Raw genomic sequence first — 16,013 nt, 5'->3', positions numbered from 1 at the left:
TTTCAACCTATGAAACAAATGTTCTGTACAAAGTCCATCTTCTCTCAGTGTTTACCATTTTCCACAGAAACTCTCCCACTGATATGTCTGGCCCCCACACTGTTCCAGAGCCCAGAGAAGATGAAAGCATTGTCCCCTACTCTCCATAGGGCTCACCTCCACCCACCCCCTGATGCTTATTAGACTCGAAGTCCTAGGTGAGTCTTGGGGCTATTTAGGGCTGCTGCATGGACCAGGGCTGGAGTGCAGGGGCTAGGTGAACTTGCATCTGTCTGCCATTAGCCGCATTGCCTCTGGGTGTGATGCTTAGGCCACATGGAGAAGAGGAAGAATGAGACATATTTGTGTGAGCCTGGGTTGATCATGGAGAGAATGGGACAAGTGACATCAGATCAAAAGTAAAGTTGGGAGATGGGTGAGAAAAAGAGTAAAGGATTGAAATTGGTGGCATGAAGTTCTATAAGTGACATGCCACAACTTCTGTTGGGATACATGTAAGCAACAAAGAACTCATCTCCAGAATATATTAAGAACTATAAGTCAGTGAGAAAAAGACAAATAATACATTAGAAAAATACACACCTTAGAAAAATAGACAGAAGGCTTACAAAAGATATCCAAGTGGTCAGTAACACATGGAAAGGTACAAAACTTTAGTTGACAGTGAACTGCAAATTAAAACCACACACACTTACCAAAGCTATAAAATTGAAACATCAAGTGCTGTTAAGAACATAGAGCAACTGGGCCTCTCATACTCTGCTGGGAAGAGAATGAACTGGTACAACCACTTTGGAAAATTGCTTGGCAGGACCTACTAAAGCTGACTGCACACACGTATCCCATGAACTAGCAATGCTTCTCTACATGTGCACCCAAACAGAAGTGAATGCTCACGTGCACCAAGCCAGAGATAATGTTCACAGTCTTATTATTCACAAGTGCTAGAAAGAACACAAAGATCTGTCAATAGTATGATGAATAAATAATTGTGATATAATTACACGGAATATGATATAACAACGAAAATGAATGATATCGCCATATCTACAAATGTGAATTAGACACAGAAAGGTACATATTATATATATGATTGCATTTATACTAAATTCAAAAATAGGTTCAACTGATCACTGGTTTTAGAAATGAGGATGGTAATACCTTTCAGGGAGTGAGTGACCAAGTGAGAGCAGGAGCAGAGCTTCTTGAAATGTCCTTTGCCTGCATCTGGGTGGTGGTGCAAGTTTGCTTTATGCAAACTGATTGAGATGAGCCCTTCTGATTTGAATACTTTTCTGTACGCACATAGTTCTTCAATGAACACATTTATTTTAACAATGAATGCATTGTTGCATCGAATGTGTTTCCTTCATGTTCTCAGTCACTGTGCAGCTCTGGGCAAAAAGTCTGGGCCTTAGTTTCTCTAGCACACTATCCTACTATTCAGAGTTGTTGTGCAAAAGAGAGGTATCCATGCATCCCTTCCCCTTGGGTTCTACCATAAGGTGGGTACCCTGTGCCAGCCACATTCCCTCTCTAGGATGAAGACTCCCATGGGCAATGGCGTTATTTTCTCCTTCCAGACATAGAACCCTTTTTTTGTTTGTTTTGAGATGAGGTCTTGCTCTGTCACCCAGGCTGGAGTATAATGGTGCAATCTTGACTCATTGTAACCTCTGCCTCCTGGGTTCAAGTGATTCTCCCACCTCAGCCTCCCAAGTAGCTGGGACTATAGGTGCACACCAATACGCTGGCTAATTTTTGTATTTTTAGTAGAGATGGGGTTTCACCATGCTGGCAAGGCGGGTCTCAAACTCCTGGTCTCCAGTGATCCACCTGCCTTGGCCTCCCTAATTGCTGGGATTATAGGCATGAGCCACTGCACCTGGCCAGATGTAATACCCTCTTATTCCTCTCTAGAGAAATAACATCTTTTGGCTGGGTGCGGTGGCTCACTCCTGTAATCCCAGCACTTTGGGAGGCCGAGGCAGGCGGATCACCTGAGGTCAGGAGTTTGAGACCAGCCTGGCCAACATGTGAAGCCCCGTCTCTACTGAAAATACAAAAATTAGCCGGGCATGGTGGCAGGTGCCTGTAATCCCAGCTACTCAGGAGGCTGAGGCAGGAGAATCGCTTGAACCCAGGAGGCAGAGGTTGCGGTGAACCAAGATCGTGCCACCGCACTCCAGCCTGGGAGACAAGAGTGAGACTTCACCTCAAAAAAAAAAGAAATGACATCTTTTCTGTTTATTCTGGGCCCCACACAGCACCAAGCCACCTGTTCTAGAACTTTAACAAATTGACTCCTGCCAATCTCCTCTTTTTCTGCAGCCTTTCACTTCATTTTCAGGCCACTTAGTCCATTTTCCCCCTCTTTTGTCCTTGGTTCTCAAGACAGCCCATTTGGGCTGAGCCCTATTTGGTGACAAGTTGTCAGAGCAGCTCAGGCCTTAGTTCTGTTGTGTGATTTAAGCAAAGAAAAAAAAAAGAAAAAATTTGACTGGGGAAATTAGATGGAGGTGATTGCAGCTAAAGTGCCTTTTATTGAAGCTTTTGGAAAACGTAAATGTCATCAGTCTTGTCAAAGCCAGACATAGGAGAAAATAACAGGACTCAAGGCAGGCCAGCGTACATGCTGGGGCTCACAAACTTAGAATTAGTCTTCCTATTTGTTATTACTTTTTCCTTGTAGGTAGTGGGAGGGAAGGGGGAGGAGAGGAGAAGATTAATAGAAGGGGAGAGCAGGGTGCAGTGGGAACCTGAGTGCAAAATGTCGAACCTGAACAGTGGTGGTGATTTTTTTATTCCTCTAGAACATGGACAATATCCCTGTGATTTCTGAGCAACTGAGATGAGAGCAGCCAAGAGTTGAAAGCATCAGCCTTGGCCTGGAATTGGAGTTGTGGACAGCGGACTATAGGCTGGGATGGGAAGGGGGATGTGGTGCTGGGGCCCCTGTGTTGTCATCAGAACAGCTGCAGATTGACCAAGTGTCCCAGCGACGCTGGAGATGACCATCCAGGAAGGATTTGCCCATCATTCAAAGACCACTGCAAACCTATGACACCTGAGACCTGGGTGGACTATAAAGACCAGAGTGTGGCATGTTGCCAAGAATCTAGAACTAGGACTTTGAGGAAGGGCAGGTGTTAGCTGTGGATCTGTAATAGGGAAATCTATACATGGAAATTGGTTGAAAACTGAGTCTGAAACCAATAGATTAGTGAATGAGAAGAAAGGACAGATGACATGTGAGTTAACCAGGAATCTATGCAAAGACTGAGGTTGGGGCATATCAGATGTGACTCAGAGAGCAGACCCTTGGTGCAAAGGTCCCGACTGGTGATGGTCAGCTCTGGCAAGGGCAGGCAGGAGGCAGCAGGTGCCATACATTAGGAGGTGGAAGTTTGGGGAAGGGAAATGTAGCCCCTTGGTTCTGGGCCAAGACAGAGTAAGGGAAATCAGATGGAGCCCAGTCCAGGTTATAGGGAACAAAGTATGACTTTAAAGAGCAAAATCTGGAGTCCAGTCTTGGAGGAGTAGAATGTTCGAGGTTAGAGTGGAGGTCCAGTGGTACTATTGCCTTAAAGAAGATCTCTGAGACTATAATCAAAGTGTCCTCACCTCTCTGAGGATAATATTAACTCTCTGTTCCATAGAGGGTGAGACTCTGTTTGGGAGTTGAGTAACTCTAGCTCCTAAGCTTGGTAGCATGTGGAGAGCCCAACAGTTCATTATGTAAGAGCTGCGTCTGGTCAGTGCACTCTATCCAGAACATGCTGTGTTAAATCTGAGCAAGCCAGACAACAGAGAGCTTTGAACTCAGAAAAAGGAGGGATTATTTAAGGCTGATGTCATTTGTGAAGGTTTTCTGGAAGAGCTTGAACTCAGAGCCCAAGATTTCCATCTCTTCACTAGTTCCTAAGAATTAACACCAGCCAGATGAGAATACCTGGAAGCACCTGCAACACTTCCCATCAGCACTAAATTATTCTAAGTAAATTCCCCTTTCAGCCCGGCACTGTGGCTCCCACCTGTAACCCCAACACTTTGGGAGACTGAGGTAGGAGGCTTGAGTGAGGCCAGGAGCTTAAGACCAGCCTGGGCAACACAGACCCGTCTCTACACAATTCCTTAAAGAAATTAACAAACATTCCTCTTTCAAGGATTTGCTTCCCTTACTTGTGAAATGAGAGTTTGAACTAAAGAATATGTAGGATCACTTCCTCTACCTACCTCTCGTCATCATTGCTTGGCGTTAGTTGGTCCGAGCATGTCACATACCACCTTTTGTTATTCTTTGCTTAATTTCTGCTTCCCCAGACCTCTGAAGGCAGGAAATTTGTCGTTTTCATATCATATGCATAGCAGAGAAACTGTTACAAAGGAGGCACTCAGTAACTGTTTATTGAGTGAATGAATGAAGTGCAGCCAATATTCTTCGATACCTGCCCGTAGGTTTGAGACTGGAGGCCCTCAAGAGAGGCAAAATGCCGTCCCCGCCCCCAACCTCCTACCATTTCTTCGTCTTTGATGCCCAGTGGTATCTGAACTATCTTCCTCGGGGCAGATGATTTTTTAAGAAATTGATTCCTCATTTCAAGCATGATAAATCCAGAGGCAGATAACTGGCAGCCTGAGTTAGGTGTCCACAGAGGGCAACTGGCTTCAGAAAGATAGCCTGGGTGACTTATATCCCGTTCCAGCAGCAGGGAGGAGCTGGAACCTGCAGTCCCTGGACAGCACCCGCGTTCCAGGATCAGGGATAATGTCTCTGGCAGTAAAGGCAACACCACCTGCGGTCACTGTGTGCTTCCCTGGCCTGACCCACCGGCAGTCTCCCAGGCAGAATCCTACACTTGGGAATCCACTGACTGCCAGCACCCTGGACTGGGTCCCAGTGTGGACCTTTCCCACTGACTCTCAGCCCGGACTGGATCCCGGTGTGTCCTTCCTCACTGACTCCCAGCCCGGACTGGATCCCGGTGTGTCCTTTCTCATTGACTCCCAGGCCCTGACTGGATCCTGGTGTATCCTTTCTCACTGACTCCCAGCCCGGACTGGATCCCGGCGTGTCCTTTCTCACTGACTCAGCCTCGGACTGGATCCCAGTGTGTCCTTTCTCACTGACTCAGCCTTGGACTGGATCCCGGCGTGTCCTTTCTCACTGACTCTCAGCTCCCCAACTAGTTTCTGGTGTTGTTGCAAATTCCCAGAAGCTTCCCTTTGGTGGCTCATAGTTCTGACTTGGAGAAACCCCAGTGTCTGAGGTTTCTTCCCAGCTGTTCTAGGTCCCTGCTCTCCCCTGGGCAAAGGCACTGAGGCCTTTTTTTCTTTCTTTTTGTTTTAAAACCCTCAGCCTCGAGGGCAGTGCTATGATCAGGGGATGGTCTGGGCTTCGGCCTCCAGAGCTGGTTCCCAGGTGATGGTGACAGTGACTCCCCTGGGTCTAGCTGATTCCCTTTCTCTGCATCTGCACAGACAAAGGAATCCTGGCCAGGGGGCCGGTTTTGTCAGGCCCTTTTCGCCAAAAAAAAAAAAAAAGACAAAAGAAATCTTAGGGTATACATGGCTTTTGGAAAGTCCCCTACCCCATTTCCACAGGTGGTGCCTGCAAAAGTCATCGTCCTTTGTAAGGCTGCCATCGCAGAGGGTGAGAGGCAGGAACAGAAAGGGAGGCTGAGCCCCCAGCTTACCACTGTCTTTCTGCTTTGTTCTGTTCTTCCTTCCTTCTTATTCTCCACTCCTGCCTAGAGTCTCATTCCCCTGTGTTGTCTGTTTATTCCTTCAATGAGCATCTCAACTCCCCAGCCACCCACCTCCTCCACCACCATCTCTTCCAGCCCATCTCTTGCTAGTAGACGCCTTACTCCCAGCTCCCCCTGACCCACCCTCACCCCCATTCTTTGTATTCTGTACATTTACCACCCACTGGTAAACTCAAGCTTCCCTTAGGGTACCATCTCCCCATGCCCAACTGGCCATGCCCCTCAGTATAGAAGAAGTAACTGAGATGTTCTGATTGCATTCACCGACACTTCACCATGACTCCAAGGTCAGTTCCATTAGTTTCATTTTCCAGATGAGCAAACCAAGAGGGAGGCAGTCACTTTCCAAAGTCAACCCAGTTATAAACAAGAGTCTGGGTTCTATACCAAGAATTTCCTGGCCTGAGTTTAATGCCCTTGCCATTATATAACAGCTTCCAAGGGCCGGGGAGATAATATGGCTGAGATGGTCATGAGCTTTCACTTAGGAAAAAATAATGAAAGACTGTGCCTGAAGGAGCAATATCGGTCTGTGACTTAGTAATATATTATGAACATTCTCTCCCAGGCAGGGCCTTTTCTTGCCCACTGAGCATTCCCCTCAGGTGCGGCAGGGGATGAGGGGAGCAGAGGCCTCTACTACCCTACTTTACCTTGGCACAGTAGGGAGAACCAGCTGTTAGACAAGGGAGCGGGAATGACCTGGTCAGCAAGCACCTCAATCAGTAAATGCATTTTGGTTGTTGAATTCGTTAGTGCAGGTTAATTGAAAATGAGTGGTAGGGCTGGGTAGAATAGCTTAATCGCACAATTGGAAAAGCCAACCTCCTGGCCTGAGAGGTGCAGGCAGCTCCTGAGGCTGCAGTCTGAAACCCTGTTTTCTCCTCCTTAGTCTCCTCCTGAATTCATGAACCTAAAGTTTTGCCAGCCCAGCAGAAAGGCTCTTCCTTTAATGCCTTTCTTCTTGAGAGTTTGGCCACTTAAACCAGGCCCCCTTGAAAGTGAGCTCTGTCTCAGCCCAGCTGTCATTTCCGAAAGCCCATTTTAAGTGGCCTCTGTGCTTGCATGGCACTTAACACTTGCATTAATGACTTGTGTCATCACAGGCGCCCTGTCTTACAAGCAGCATGGCTTGGCCCATCTTGAGCATAGAATCAGAGATGTGGAAAGGTTACATGCTTACATCAGAAAGAACAAGGACATTAACACCCACCAAAACAGGTTTCAATCCCAGGTCTGTTGCCTACACACTGTGAGATCTTTCTTCTCGGAGCATCAATTCTTAATCGTGAATGGAGACAATAATGTGTACCTTTAGAACGATCTTTGGGATTATGAGAAAGAAATAAGACAACAGATGTGAATTGTGAATTCTGTAGTCCTCCAATTGCCATATAGATATCAGCAAATGATTCTTCTCTTTCTTCTACCCCTTTTGGCCCAAACCAGGTTTGCAAATGCGTTTAAATATTACACCTTCCAACTCAGGTTACATTCTCCCCCTCTTCTGTCTCCACTCCTTCCTGCTTTTTCCTGTCCATACATACAATTCAAATGCCTTAGGAACGTGGTGGCCAATTGTGACAGCTTGACTCCATGACTTTGTTATTTACAGTTAACTTTACCCTGTAATTTAAGAAATAGATTGATAGGAAATGGCAACACTGTTCCAGGGTCCCATGGCCTCACATTGACAGAAATCCACATTCCGTGACATTAGATGCTAATTACTTTATGTGAGTTATCTCATTCCTGACTATGTTTTTTTTTGGGGGGGGAGGTGTATATTAATTTAAGCACTGCTTAATCTTCTATAATAGAAGAACATGGTGGCTTAATACAATACATCCTTATTTCTTGCAAAGGAAAAGTCCAGTGTGTGGGGACTGGGGTCAGGAGGTTCTTTTCCATGCATTAGGGACTTGGCTGATGAGGATCACTAAGTGTTAACACGTGGCTTGCAAGGTGGCCCTAGGTGTGGAAAAAAGATTGTCGAAAAGGGAAGAGAGAGAAAGAGGAATATCTTCTGCCTTTCTTAAAATTTTTGTTTTATGTCCCATCCTGCGTGAGTCATCCTTTCTTCTTCCTGTGGCTTTGGTCAAAACTCAGGAACGTGGCCACACCCAACTGCAGGGGAAGCTGGGAAATGTAGTCTACTCCCAGAAAGAGGGGAAGGGGTTTGGTGAACAGCTAACTAAGTCTCTGTCAAGGGTAGGTATTCGTATCCACATTTTACAGGTGTGAAAATGAGTGGGTACCAAAAGCAAACAGAAGGGCCCGTTTCTGAATTTGGGCACTTATTTCATTTCTTTTCAGCCTTCTGAGAATTATGTTTCTAAATTTCCAAGTACACATCTGAAATAACATATTTTTACTAAATAATAAATCACATTCAGGCAAAAGTTAAATCAGAAAAAGTTAATTATAGTGATTCTTCTCAAGACAGAATATGTGTTGATAAACCAGTGAATGTAAGACCATAGACTTAGCGTGGTATACACGAACGATTCATTTTTGCTTATTAGTAAGTCATTTTAAATGTTTTACTATTGAAAAAAAACCTGAATATATACCTAGAGGAATCCAAAATTGGTCTGAAATTTTAAGATTAAAAATGGGACTTCAAATAAAAAACATGCTTGCAGTAGGCACTGCCAGACCCTTGGACACCTAGGGGTTCAAGATCACTCCTTTTAGTTTTAGTGATGGGAAGGTTTGATATAGTTTAGATTTTTTTTACATGAAAAAAATTACGTGATATATTTATGTGTAATTTCTGACTAATATTTACTGTAATTATTATAAATATCAACTTATGTTTTGGAACTCACACCAAACTTTATTTTGGTTATTTACGTTCTACCCATTTCTGAACCTCAGCTTTGTGAGTTTGGGCTTCTAAAGACTCAAAGCATTTCTCAGCTGACAGTTTACTTCCTCCTTCAGGGATAGTCTGTTCCTTCCCCAAATCGAGGAATATTCTGTTTATTTCTCTCTCTCTCTTTTTTGAGATGGAGTCTTGCTTTGTTGCCCCGGCTGGAGTGCAATGGCACGATCTTGGCTCACTGCAACTTCCGCCTCCTGGGTTCAAGTGATTCTCCTGCCTCAGCCTCTTGAGTAGCTGGGATTACAGGCATGCACCACCACACCTGGCTAATTTTGTATATTTTAGTAGAGATGGGGTTTCTCCATGTTGGTCAGGCTGGTCTCGAACTTCTGACCTCAGGTGATCCACTCACCTCGGCCTTCCAAAGTTCTGGGATTACAGGTGGGAAACACCGCGCCCAGCCTATCCTGTCTTATTTCTTTAGTTTGGAGCTACATTCAGCTTTTTCTGAGTGAAAAAATCCTCTTTCTGCTCCACTGGGAATAATAAAACCTTGTATGCTTTTCTTACCGTATCAAAAGAACATCACCCCTCACCCCAACTCCTCGTATCTGCTTTCTATATTGAGTTAGCCAATTTAATCCGCATATAATGACTGAGGCTAATTAATAGTTTTCCCACAGCTGGTTCCCTCTAGAAACATTTAGCAACTGCCTTCTAGTAGAAGCTGCCCTAGAAAGAAGAGTTCAACCTAGCAATATCTCTTTATAATAGAACAGCGCGTTTTCACACTAACTGCCTTTATCACCAAAGGCGAGAATGGCTCAGTGGTATGTCGATCAGCAAACATCTGGACGTGCGACTCAAAAGATGGTGGTGAAAGTCCCTTCCCATCTATTATTTATTTCTTTACTTCCTGCTTATTTATTTCATTCCATTTTACTTTTTCTTTTGCGACTTTTCCCTTACTCCTAAGTGACTTCACATCTGAAAATATCTCCACCAAATTGCATTTTAATATTTTTCCTATTTTTAAACTCTCAGTGGACCTTAGGTCTGCAGAATTGGATCAATCCTATCCTTAGTACATCACTCAGTTTCATCATGGGGATTTATTTAGTTATTTTTAATAATATAACGAGCACTCACAAAACCATCAATGCAAATAAAAGCAAATAAAAGCTCAGCCATTGGTAATAACCCCAATCTAACCATATGGGTACCTCCACCCCTTCACTTTTTCTGGTTTCTTCCATCTGAGGCAAGTCTTATCCTGAATTTTGTATGCATCATGTTTTTGCTTTATTTTAATAAAATAAAGCAAAATAAAATAAAATGGCTTTATTTCACCTCTGTAGTCCTAGAAAGTCTATTTTGATTTTGGTTATTTTAGACTATAAAAATGATATGTAGATTTATGTAATCTTTTGGGGGCTAACTTTCCCATTTAACATTAAATTGCTAAGATTTATCTCTATTTTCACAAATTATAGCTTATTCACTTCCTCTGTTTATAATATGTGATCATTTCACCCTTTTATACTTGGTTCATTCTTTCTCCCATTGATGAGCATTCGGGTAGTTTCAACTGTTTTTGCTAAAATGAACAGTGACAAATTTGAACGTTTTTGTATCAATTTCCTATTGTATATGCTCATAAATTTCTTTCTTTCTTTCTTTTTTTTTTTTTTTGAGACGGGCTTTCACTCTTGTTCCCCAGGCTGGAGTGCAATGGTGCGATCTCAGCTCTCCGCAACCTCTGCCTCCCAGGTCAAGCGATTCTCCTGCCTCGGCCTCCCTAGTAGTTGGGATTACAGGTATAAGCCACCACGCCCGCCTAATTTTGTATTTTTAGTAGAGATAGGGTTTCTCCATGTTGGTCAGGCTGGTCTTGAACTCCTGACCTCAGGTGATCCGCCCACCTCGGCCTCCCAAAGTGCTGGGATTACAGGCATGAGCCACCGTGCCCGGCCCATAAATTTCTTTTGGGTATTTAATTAGGAGTGGAATTGCTGGGTTATAGCTTGTATAAATGATCAAATTTAGGAAATATTACCAAACTGTTGTTTAAAGTAGTTGCACTTTGAAAAACAACTGATGGACAACCATTTATGCAATTTATTGCATCAGTCTCAGTTGCAATGTGATCCTATGAATTCACGTCTTTTTTAATACTTGATTTTGCTAGACTTGTACGTATTTTGCTAGTTAATTAACTATAAAATGGTATCTCATAGTGGTCTTAGTATTCATTTCTATAATTAAATACATCTTGTGATTTTTAGCCATGCATTTCTTCTGTGAAATACCCATTTGTACATTTGTCTATTTTTCTAACTGATAATTTGTACTTTTTCTATTGATTTGAAAGTCTTATTTTCTATATATAATTGTTGGAGCTGAATAATAGAAATATCTTCTCCCAATTTGTAAATTTTTTTCACTTTCCTTAAATAATATTTTGAAGAATATATATATTTTAAGATGGATTCTCGCTCTGTCACTCAGGCTGGAGTGGAGTGGTGTGATCTTGGCTCACTGCAACCTCTGCCTCCTGGGTTCAGGTGATTCTCCTGCCTCAGCCTCCCAAGTAGCTGGGATTATAGGCACCCACCACCATGCTGGGTTAATTTTTGTATTTTTAGTAGAGATGAGGTTTCACCATGTTGGCCAGGTTGATCTCAAACTCCTGACCTCAGGTGATCCACCCAACTTTGGCTTCCCAAAGTGCTGGGATTATAGGCTTGAGCCACTGCGCCTGGCCTATTTTGTTTATTTTCTGTTCTAATCTATCAATTTCTCCATTTCTTTACTTCTATTAAAATATCTAATACAATTTAAAAATTATCCTTATAGAATCTTGCATGTCTTTTGTTAAATACAGTCTTAGCTATTCTCTGATACCATTGTCAATGGTGTTCTGTGTTTATATTTTCCAGTTGTTTCTTGACGCATTATCGATTGATGTTATTACATATCCAGACACTTTGCTAAATACTCCCATTCTTGTCATTTTTCCATAGATTCTTCCAGGTTGTCCACTTAAAAAATTACATCCTTTACAAATCCTTATGAGTCTAATTTCTTTCTTGATTTATTTTGCTGTCTATGATTTCCAGTACAAGCTGGAATATGAGTGGGAATTGGAATTATTCTACAATCTACAAATATAGGATCATATTTTACCTAGATTTTAAAACACATATTCTTCATAAGATAAGAAAGTTTTTGTTTACTACTAATTTAATGATAATTTATTATGAGTGGATGTTGAGTTTTGTCAAATGATTTTCCTGTATTAACTAAAAAGTTATATATGTATTCCTATTAATCTCTCAATGTGGTAAATTATATTTCTTAATTTTCAAAGTATTAAATCATTATTGCATACCTGGGATAAAATCGGTTTGGTCAAAGTGTATTTTCTTTTAAATATGTTTTTAGGTTACTTGGACTTTTTAAATATTTTAAAAACTATTTGCATTCATATTAAAAATGGAATGACATGAAATTTTTGCTTTCTGGTTTTAGTATTTGGGCTATTCTGAACTCATAAATAAGCTGGGGAACATGCCCCCTTTTCTATTTGTTGCAAGTATTTGAAAAACTCAAAATTGTTTATTTCTTAAAAGTTTAGAAAAATATTAATAGTCAAATATTTTAATTGTGGGAAGATATTAAGGCACAGTTTTAATTTATTTAACAGTTGTAAGGCTGTTTAATGTTTTAATGTCTTTTTGAGTTGTTCTAGTTTGTTACTTTTTTTATAAGAGTTTATTCACTTCATCTAAGTTTTCAAAATTACTGGCGAGCTGTTGTTGCTAGTTTGATTTTATTATGACTTACATTTTTTCCTAATTTTTTTATTGTGGCAAAATACACATAACATAAAATTTACCATCTTAATCGTTTTAAGTGTACAGCTTAGCAGTATTAAATACATTTATAATGCTGTGCAAACATTACCACCGTCCATCTCCATAATTCTTTTCATCTTGTAAAACAGAAACTCTATACCCATGAAACAATAAGTGCCTATTCTCCTCTCCCTCAGCCACTGGCAACCACCATTATACTTTCTGTTTCTGTGATTTTGACTTTTTATAAGTATGTCATGTAAGTGGAATCATATAATATTGGTCTTTTTGTGACTGGCTTATTTCATTTAGCATAATGTCCTTGAGGTTCATCAATGTTGGAGCATAGGTCAGAACTTCTTTCCTTTTTAAGGCTGAATAATTTATTGTATGTATATCCCACATTTTGTTTATGCTTTCATCTGTTGATGGGCCTTGGGTTACTTCTGTGTTTTAGCTATTTTGGGTAGTGCTGCTATGAACATGGGCATGTCATTTAATCTCTTTATCTCAAGTACTTTTTTGCAGATTCTCCCGTTTTTCAGTCACAGTATTTTTCACTTGTGGTTTCTTTCATTTTCTTGTTAGTTTTCAGAGGCTTCTCAAGTTTTTTGTTTTCGACAAATCAACTTTGGCTTTGCCGACATCCTGTGTTATATGTTTGTTTCCTATATTGTTAACTTCCATTAGTATTTTTATTATCTCTTCCATTTTATTTATTATTTTTGGCTTATTGTTTTGTTCGTTGAAATAACAAACAATTAGCTTATTAATTTGAGGTGTCATTATTTTCCAACACAGGTGTTTACATCTTGAATTACTATTTTTGCTGTACCCTAAGGTTTTGATTATCATTATCATATGTTATCAATTGTTAATACATTATCAATTATTTTCATTGTCATTCAATTCTGAATCATTAAACATTTTACTATGAAACAGATGCAAAAATCCTCAACAAAATACTAGCAAACCAAATTCAACAACACGTTGAAATGATCATTCACCATGATCAAAGGAGATTTATCCCTGGGATGTAAGCATAGTTCAACATAGGCAAATCAGTAAATGTGATGCATCACATTAACAGAACAAAGGACAAATACCATGTGATCATCTCATTAGATGCAGAAAAGCATTTGAAAATATCCAATGCCGTTTTATGACAAAAACTCTCAATAAATAATGTAGAAGAGGAATGCAATTTAACACAATAAAAACCATGTGGGGTAGGTTCACAGCGAACATTGTACCCAATGGTGAAAAATTGAAACCTTTTCTTCTAAGTTCTGGAACAAGACAAACATTCCCACTCCTTCTTGCCACTTCTACTCAGCAAAGTATTGAAAGTCCTTGCCAAAGCAGTTAGTTAAGAGATAAAAGTAAAATGCATCTAAATAGGAAAGAAAGATGTGAAAGTGTCACTGTTTGTTGATATGATCTTTTGTATAGAAAACCCTAAAGATTCTACCCCAAAACCCCCAGAAAACTGATAGAACTGATAAACAAAGACAGTAAAATTGCAGGATTCAAAATCAACAGTAAAACAAATAGCATTTCCATACACTAATGATGAACTTTCTGAAAAAGAAATCAAGAGAACAATTCCATTTACAATAGCTTTAAAAAATACTTAGAAAAATAAATTTAACCAAGGAGGTGAATGATTACAAAATGCTAACGTAAGAAATTCATGAAGATGGGGATATATTCTGAGAAATGCATGGTTAGGCAATTATATCGTATGAACATCATAAAGTGCACTTACACAAATCTAAGAGGTATAGTCCACTACATACCCAGGCTATATGATACAGCCTATTGTTCCCAGGCGACACACCTGTGCATCGTGCTACTGTACTGATTACTGAAGGCAACTGTAACACAATGGTAAGTATTTGTGTATCTAAGCATATCTTAACATAGAAAAGGTACAGAAAAAATACAGTATTATAATCTTATGGGACCATCATCATATATTTGGTCCTTTATTGACCTAAACATCACTATGTGGTGCATGACTCTACTTCAGGTGATAGATACATGTTAATTAGATTGATTTAATTATTGCACATGGTATTCAAAATAATAACATCATTTTGTACCCCATAGATACACACAACTATAATTTGTCAATTTACAATTAAAAAATAAAAATATAAAAACTTACATAAGACATATTTTTTATTATCATTTCTTTTTTAACTTATTAACTAAGCACAATGCATTTCTGAATTTTCAAATTGTGGGAATTTTTTGTTTATATTTAACATATATCAACTATGATCAGAAACCAAGGTGTGTATGATACAGTTTGAAATTTGTTGAGGGTTTTCATGTGTGCCTAGGAAATCTACAAATTTCCTTTGTAAATTTTTATAATTTCCACATATATAATTAGGGAGTGTCATGCCCTCATGTTCAAAAGACTCTTTGGCTAAATATAATACTCTAAATTTTATAGTTATTTTTCTGAACGCTTTGAAATTATTAGTCTATTACTGGTAATTTTGAAAATATTTTATATAAGCTTGAAAATGTACATTATAAAGTTAATGAAGACACTACATATGTCCATTAAGTCAAATTTTTTGTGTTGTACATATTATCTTTATTTTGGATAATCTTCCTTTATTTGACCTATCAAGTAGAGAGGTATGTTGAAATTCCCTACTATAATGGTGATTTAATAAAAAATTTTTAGCAGTTTTATCACTTTTTCTTTGTATATTTTGAGAATATTAGAGCAATAAAGTTTTAAAAATTGCTAAATGGTTTTGGTGTATGAAAACTTTTAATCACCATGAAATAGCTCTTATCACTAATAATTTTTTTCTAGTAATCTTGTTTAAATCATATTAAAATATCTATATAATCTTTGTTTAGATTTTGCCTGATACATTTTTCCATTCTTTTTCAACCTTCTTTTCTTTAGAATTTCTGTTTTAGGCAACAGATGCCAGTATTGAAAAAATTCAACCTGCCAATTTCTGTTTAATAATTGTCTAAAATACATTTTAATTATTTACATATTTGGGCCTATTTATAAAATTTTGATATTTTAATTTGTCCTGTATTTTCTGATTACAAAAGATTTCATCATCTTACTTCATTCCTCTTTTGCAACATTTGGACTTTTCTCTCCTTTATTTAGGTAGTTTATTCAGAACTGTTTTAAGTGTGGGTCTTTCTAAAGCCATTTATCTGAGCCTCGGTCTACCTAGATTATTTGTCATGCCCTCATATTCAAAGGACTCTTTGGCTAAATATAATACTTTACATTTTATGGTTATTTTTCTTAATACTTTGAAATTATTACTCTATTATCATCTTGCATTCAGTGTTGCTTTTTATAAAATCTGTTTCTTGTTTTTAGATTTTTGTTTTTTGAATGTTTTATGCTCTTTTCCTTTGTAAATTTTTATAATTTCCACATATATAATTAGGGATATATCCTTAAATTTGTTAATAGTCTGTCTGGGCCGGGCGCGGTGGCTCAAGCCTGTAATCCCAGCACTTTGGGAGGCCGAGACGGGCGGATCACGAGGTCAGGAGATCGAG

At 39.6% G+C, this 16,013-nt stretch overlaps 1 long non-coding RNA gene across 1 annotated transcript in view; it reads right to left on the bottom strand.

The window, feature by feature from the left end:
* Positions 1-7,128: 7,128 nt before the first annotated feature.
* LOC105510165 overlaps positions 7,129-16,013 on the bottom strand; it is an 18,337-nt gene continuing 9,452 nt past the window's right edge. Inside the window, exons 2-3 of the long non-coding RNA XR_001001532.1 lie at positions 7,615-7,739; positions 7,129-7,394 (exon numbers count right to left, since the gene is read on the bottom strand). This is a non-coding gene — a long non-coding RNA (uncharacterized LOC105510165). The remainder of the gene's footprint in view (positions 7,395-7,614; positions 7,740-16,013) is intronic.

Source organism: Colobus angolensis, unplaced genomic scaffold (assembly GCF_000951035.1).
Source record: "Colobus angolensis palliatus isolate OR3802 unplaced genomic scaffold, Cang.pa_1.0 Scaffold184, whole genome shotgun sequence".
Taxonomy (NCBI): Eukaryota; Metazoa; Chordata; class Mammalia; order Primates; family Cercopithecidae; genus Colobus; species Colobus angolensis.
This window is presented reverse-complemented; position numbering and strand designations above follow the sequence as displayed.